General features: G+C 36.8%; 1 protein-coding gene across 1 annotated transcript in view; it reads right to left on the bottom strand.

The window, feature by feature from the left end:
• cyst (rho guanine nucleotide exchange factor 18 cysts) overlaps positions 1-7,500 on the bottom strand; it is a 1,099,804-nt gene that overhangs the window by 626,068 nt on the left and 466,236 nt on the right. The window lies entirely within an intron of this gene.

The following is a 7,500-nucleotide window of genomic DNA, read 5'->3' as shown; positions in this document are numbered from 1 at the left end:
AAAAAACATAAAAGAAAACTGTCAGAGAGAGAGAGAGAGAGAGAGAGAGAGAGAGAGAGAGAGAGAGAGAGAGAGAGAGAGAGAGAGAGAGAGAGAGAGAGAGAGAGTAATTACAAACTGTTCCATTTCCCCTCAACTAATTTCCGGACACAACTGTAGTTAATTAGAGACACCTGAGGAGTAGATGAAGGACATGATAAGCCCATACGATCCCAGATTCTCGTAACAAACACACTTTAGAGAAATAACTTTACTTACAAAAAAATCAAACACATTTCAAAGAGTTTCAATTAAGCAAACAAAAAAATTCCATACGTCAAACCCAACCTATATGATGCTGAAATATACATTAACCTACATTATCTTTAAATTTATATTTGAAAAAATCATATATGAAATATAGCACTGATTATCTGTATCTAAAACTGTGAAGCAAGGAATAGTAATTTCACTCATTTTAGCATAAAGTTTTTCAGAGACGAAGACAGCTAAAATAGCTCAAAATTGATAAGCGTCAGATAAATTTACAATATAACAAAACAAACAAGAACACAGAGGCCATACCGAAAGCTTCTAATGAAATAATAAAATGCTTTTTTTATACAAAAAAACAACAGACTGCGCACGCTTAATGCCTGTACAAACAACACCAGTTTGTGGTATCTCAGCCAGTTTTGCCTGGACTTCCCGATTTCCAGCACCGTTCACGACATACAAAGATTTCATTAATACAAAACGGCCTTAACATCAATGTGAGCTAAAAATGGGAGGTTTAGGGAAGCCCACTGGTCTACCTGCTGAGTCAGCAACAACCACTGCTTGATTCTCCTTGGTCCTAAGCTTGGGTGGAAAGGGGTGTGGAAGTTGATCAAATGTGTATCGTTTGGTTTCTGGGGCATTTTGTGCCATTGCAGTGGCCTGTCCGTTAATTCTCTCAATAATAATAATAATAATAATAATAATAATAATAATAATAATAATAATAATAATAATAATAATAATGACTTTCACTTAAATACAATACTTTCGACAAAACAACAGCACCAGCAACAACAACAACAACAACAACAAATAATAATAATAATAATAATAATAATAATAATAATAATAATAATAATAATAATAATAATAATAATAATAGCCTAATATAATTTCCATCTGATGATAACACTTTCGACGAACAAAACTTGAAATCCATTAATGACGAAACAATGGAACAACAAGAATCCTCATGCCTCGTCAGAGTCTCATTACCAGAGAGAGAGAGTGAGAGAAAGAGAGAGAGATTAAGAGAGAGAGAGTTAGAGACCAAAGAGAGAGAATCTGCATGCCACTTCACGCCAATCAAGAAATGTTCCTTTCGCTCGATGCCTCTGATTGGAATGACAATAGTCATTCTTTCCTAAATGGAAGATAATGATGGTTAACAACAGTTTACGTTGGTAGTTCCCATTCCGAAGGAAGATAATGAGGTTCATAAGGCCCCGCGTCAGGGATCAAATGCCTTCATTAATGAAGTTATGCCGGCGACGACAAGGAGCTAGTTTGGCAAGCTCATGCCTCGTCGTGTCTCATTACCATTCGCGAGCGAGTTCCAGGAAAAATTCCCAAACAATCATACATATCACCATTAACCACTGAAGGGTTATTCTGAAACCCTTCTTTGTGAAATATACCTGTTATTAAACCTATTCTAACTGCATGTTTAGCAGCACCAAACCGGACTTCAGTGTTCCTTGGTGAAGGCAAATCTATAACTTTATTATTTATTATAATTTCATGACTGATTGCTAGTTACATGATGGAACAAAATTCTTTCGACGTTTTTAAATGTATTAGTTTTGAAAATATTTAACAACGGTGATTGTTTTTGAATTGGGTAAGAGATCAATCAAAATCATCATTTTAACTATACCATGCTATCACTGAAACATTAAAATTCAAGGATAAGTGCAAATATTGTAATATATCTACTATTTACCGAAAATTAGTCAAAAAATATTATTTATTCAATCTTCGTTAAAACTGCAAGAGAAAGTTCAGCTAGTTGGTCTCCAACTTTTGTGCTAAGTTTATCAAACCAAGATTTTCATTTAAAATTAAATGCGGAACCATGGGAGATATATTTATATAGCTATCATATCGATAGTAATCCGACGATCTTCATATAGATTCTACCAAAGCCACAATTCTTTCATTTTTGTGTCGTGTGTGGTTCTTGGGTTGTCTTTATGCCCGGACCATCGAGTACCTTCCACTCAAAAAGAACTAAGATGGAGCCAGGACAAATTATGGAGCTTCAATAATTTTCCTGGTTTCCACCCACGCGGGCCATAAGATCTATCATCGATATTTTATGGGTTGCTTCACGGCAGATGAAATGCAAAGGTGTGCAAGTCTATATGGATCACTACCAGCAGATAATTGTCATTTTACGGGACTGGGTAAATACATCATTCAACAAGTGGCTGGACTTTTTGTTGACTAATTCATGTTATATTGCATATTTACATTTGACTATATATATATAGAGAGAGAGAGAGAGAGAGAGATATAGATAGAGAGATATATATATATATATATATATATATCATGTTATGTTATGTTGTGTTACATTTGGCTTCTGAGAGAGAGAGAGAGAGTAGAGAGAAGAGAGAGAGAGAGAGAGACAAATTATGGAGTAACTTCGAACCCATGGGCCATGATCTATTTACATTTGGCTGGATGCAAAAAGTGTGCCGCCCGCCAGCAATTGGTCATTTTACGGAGAGAGAGTGGCTGGATGTTGAGATTTACATCTGAGGAGAGAGAGAGAGAGAGAGAGAGAGAGAGAGAGAGAGAGAGAGAAATTCATGTTATGTTGCTTTTACATTTGGCTGAGAGAGAGAGAGAGAGAGAGAGAGAGAGAGAGAGAGAGAGAGAGAGAGAGAGAGAGAGAGAGAAATTCATGTTATGTTGCTGTTACATTTGACTTGGCTGGAGAGAGAGAGAGAGTAATTCATGTTAATTCATGTTATTGCTTTTACATTTGGCAGGACGAGAGAGAGAGAGAGAGAGAGAGAGAGAGAGAGAGAGAGAGAGAGAGAGAGAGATGAATCCCAGCTCAAAGAGAAATGAGAATAAAAAAAAAAAGAAAAAGCCAGTCCAACAACAATAAATCTTCGGTTTTCAATGAATTCCATCATGAGCCGGCAACCCCGTCTTCAATCTTTCACCCATCCCAAGATTTATTGAATGCCAATACGCTCGATCTGGCGTTCAAAATAAAACCATGGAAAATCCAAGGGGGAAGAAAACGTGCTTAACCAGGTGCATAGGGTAAAAAACCAAGAGGTATCAGTAATAAGAACATTGCGTACCAATATCGTCAAAAATGACAGCAAAACTCGATCCTAGGGACGGTACGTATTGTCCTGAAAATAAGACCAAAGTCACTTCAACCAGGTGTATAATATAAAAATCAAGCATCCAGAATAAGAAATATTAGAGCTATTTGCTGTACCAATACCGTTATAAATGACAGCAAACCCCGACCCTACGGACGGCACGTTTTGTCCTTAAGATAGGGCCAAAGTCAATTTATTCTTAATTATTATTATAGATAGATACTTTACAGGAGCCAGTGATGACAGCGGCTGGGCCGGGTTCGACGACACCAAATCTCAACGTGGAGTCTGTTCTCAGTAAACTAAGTGCTACACAAAAATATATATATATATATATATATATATATATATATATATATATATATATATATATATATATATAGTTAAGTGTGTGTTTGTGTGTGTGTGCTCTGTGTGTGAAGGATTAGACTTATTTTATGTGGCTATACCAATTGGTTACTTAGCATACGGGATTGCTTTTTAAAAATTTGGAGAAATTAATTTCATTACAGAAATAAAAACACCTCAGCCCATGAACTACTTGTATATACGGCCAACAAACATTTATCTAGACTGATTTACATTCACCTTTTTTATACGCAATGTAACTCTAATTCACTGCACTCTGATTTTATCACTTTATATAATGGCGTTGTATTTGGTAGAAGTTTGCTTAACATGTTGATGTCTTTTAAGACTGTTCTATAATTGTGTTTACATTTGGAATAATGATAATACAGAGTTAGGCAACGATTTTGAAGCGCACTGTACCCATATAATCTCTCTTTTAATGACCTTAGGTTAGGTTAGATATTGAGTGTTTGACGATACTACCTAACCGCAAAACTACTAATTCTAAAAAAAATAAAAAAATAAAAAATGAAACTAAATAACTTTTATTAATTAATGGTTAAAAAAGATGAATAAATATAACTCACGAGAACACAGATATAATTTTCCACTACCGTCACTAGGCGGCCTAAAATGTAAAATGAACATTTCTGTTAACATTCACAAGTGGGAAGCCGACCGAATGCGTCTTTTCTCATTTTTCTGAAGTGTGTCCGAGGCGAGGAGATCTGCAGCAGTCCTCATCATCAATCACACAAATTGATGCAGTCAGGCAGAAGCACCATTAGGCATCTATCAATCACCAACAAGCCTTCGGATTCACAAGATGTCAAGCAGAAAACTCGAATTTCTCATATACAAAACTACTTTTTTTGGTGTAAACCTACTTTCTGAAACGGAATTTTAATTCGTAACCACGCTCTCACGAACAACTTTTCAAGTAAACAAGACATCCAAATTATATTGATGGTGCAAATTCTTAGATATTGGTGTAAATTGAAACAGAGTGAATGACAAAGTTATATACATCGAAGTTTTGTGTATATTCAGCGTTTTTTTTTTTTTCATTTTATTTATCTACGATTACGTAAAAATCATCAAAATTCGAATTAGGAAGCTGATGAGCACTACCCATAAACACTATAGTACTCATCAATACTTTGCAAGTTAGAAAAATCGCAACTGCACAAAAACATGATGAATATAGTTGAGATATAATAATTCATGAATAGTTAACAAACTTTTTACAGATTTTACGAATGAATTTATAAACTAAAAAAATTAAATTTCTTTTGAAACCACGAAGGAGACCATGAAAGCCAATAAACATAAAATTCTTACTCAATTTATTAGTAAATCCACGAAAACTCAGCTAATATACACTTATTCCAGAGTCTACGAATGAATCTATGAGCAACAAATAAAGCAAATTTATTGCATGAATCATGAACGAGTCCATGATCATCCAGCAAACATTAAATTCTGACAACGTTTAATAGTAATTTGTCTAAGAGTCAACTAACAAATTTCTTAAGAGAATTCACGAATGAGTATATGAACAATAAAGTGAAAATTAATTTATTGCAAGAATTATAAATAAGTCCATGAACATCTCCACCCCCCCCAAAAAGAAAATCATACACAATACATTAATAAATCCATGACGAGTCCACTAATATGAAAATATGGACTCATTCGTGAATTCTCCTTAGAAATTCACGAATGAAGCCATGAACAACCAACATAGATAAAATTTCGTAAAGAGAACATACAACTGAAACTATGGAATAGAAGAGAATGGAATACAGAATTTACGCCAAAGGCCAAGTGCTGGAACCTATTAGGTCATTCAACGCTGAAAGGGAAATTGACAGTAAAAGCTCTGAGCGGTGTAACAGGAGGAAAACCTCGCAGTTGCACTATAAATCAATTGTTAGGAGAGGGTGGAGGGTGGAAAGTAAGATGGAAGAGAGAGAATATAAACGAAGGTAAAGTAAAAGGAATGAAATGGGTAGCAGCAAGGGGCTGAAAGGGACGCCGCAAAGAACCTTACGTAACACCACCTACAGTGCACCGCATGAGGTGCACTGACGGCACTAACCCCCCTACGGGAAAAGTGAAACCACGAAAAACCAGCAGCCATAAATTTCTCACAGAACTGACGACCGAATGAAGGACAAGACACGACCGGATCCCACTTTGCATGAGAAGTGTGAGAAAACAACCCGGTTCTTCACGCAGTCACAATAATCAATAACTCTTCAATCAATGGCAGCAGAGACGCGCTTTATCTCAGATGATGCATCTTCATATAGCTTCGGTGGCCGTGGCTGCTTTTAGGCGGAGACCTCTTCCTCTTCCTCCTTCCTTATTCCTCCTCCTCCTCCCTACTTCTTCTTTCCTTCCTTATTCCTCCTCCTCCTCCCTACTTCTTCTTTCCTTCCTTATTCCTCCTCCTCCTCCCTACTTCTTCTTTCCTTCCTTATTCCTCCTACACCCTCCTCCTTCTTTCCTTCCTTCCTCCTCCTCCTCCCTTCTTCATCCTCCTCCTCCTCCCTCCTTCCTCCTCTTCCTCCCTTCTTCATCCTCCTCCTCTTCCTCACTTCTTCATCCTCCTCCTCCTCCTCCTTCCTCCTTTCTTCTGAATAAGGCGGCGTACGCGAGGTGAGAAATGAGAGAGAGAAAAAAGGAAGTGGTGGCTGACTGAAAGGACATAAGGTAAGGACGCGGAGCAGAAAGGAGCGGCGATAAGACACGTATTAATGAAAAAGGACCACATACCAGAAAAAAATTTATACTGCATCTTCGTAACCTCTCCCTCTACCTGTCTTTCCTACTTAAGAACACACAAATCAAGCACGAGAGCAACTGCGTGCATGCGTGCACACACGCGTGTGTGTGTGCGTGTGTTTGTGAGATAGAGGACTGCACGCCCAGTCCTCATTATTCTTTTTCTTTTACTTGTTTTACTAACTTTTCTTCATGCTTGGAACATATCAAAACAGTCAGTTACCAGTTCAGAGAGTATAATCATAAAATAAATAAAAATGGGTATTCAGTTATAAATCGTCATTATAAAACAAGTAAAAATTGGGCAAAGTTTCTTCGGCGCAACAGAGTTTTCTGTACAGCGTATAATCAAGGCCACCGAAAATAGATCTATCTTTCAGTAGTCTCGGTATAATGCTGTATGAGCCGCGGCCCATGAAACTTTAACTACGGCCCGGTGGTGGCTTATCCTATATCGTTGCCAGAAGCACGCTTATGGCTAACGTAACCTTGAATGAAATAAAAGCTACTGAGGCTAGAGGGCTGCAATTTCGTATGTTTGATGATTGGAGGGTGAATGATCAACATACCATTTTGCAGCCCTCTAGCCTCAGTAGTTTTTAAGATCTGAGGGCAGACAGAAAAGTGCAGACGGACAGACAAAGCCGGAACAATAGTTTTCTTTTACAGAAAACTAAAAATATACCTGTAGAATACTAATTGAAAAATAAACAGAGTATGTGACATTATCATCCCAAACTACTACAGAACGGAATAACTTCGAAATTACAATTAGTATTGTCCAAGATGAGTTTAATGAATACACCTCTTGTAATAAATAGTCTAAAATTAAGACTGTTGGACCATAAACAAGAAACTTCTCCACAACACTACAATCCAAAACCTTTACCAGAAAAAATTTAAAAAGTATAATTATCTGGAAACTGTTTCTTGTAATCATGCATGCGAATGCCTACAAAAAAAAAACAAACCT

Source organism: Macrobrachium rosenbergii, chromosome 37, assembly GCF_040412425.1.
Source record: "Macrobrachium rosenbergii isolate ZJJX-2024 chromosome 37, ASM4041242v1, whole genome shotgun sequence".
Classification (NCBI taxonomy): Eukaryota; Metazoa; Arthropoda; class Malacostraca; order Decapoda; family Palaemonidae; genus Macrobrachium; species Macrobrachium rosenbergii.
Note: the sequence above shows the minus strand (reverse complement) of the source record. Positions and strands in the feature narration are given on the sequence as shown.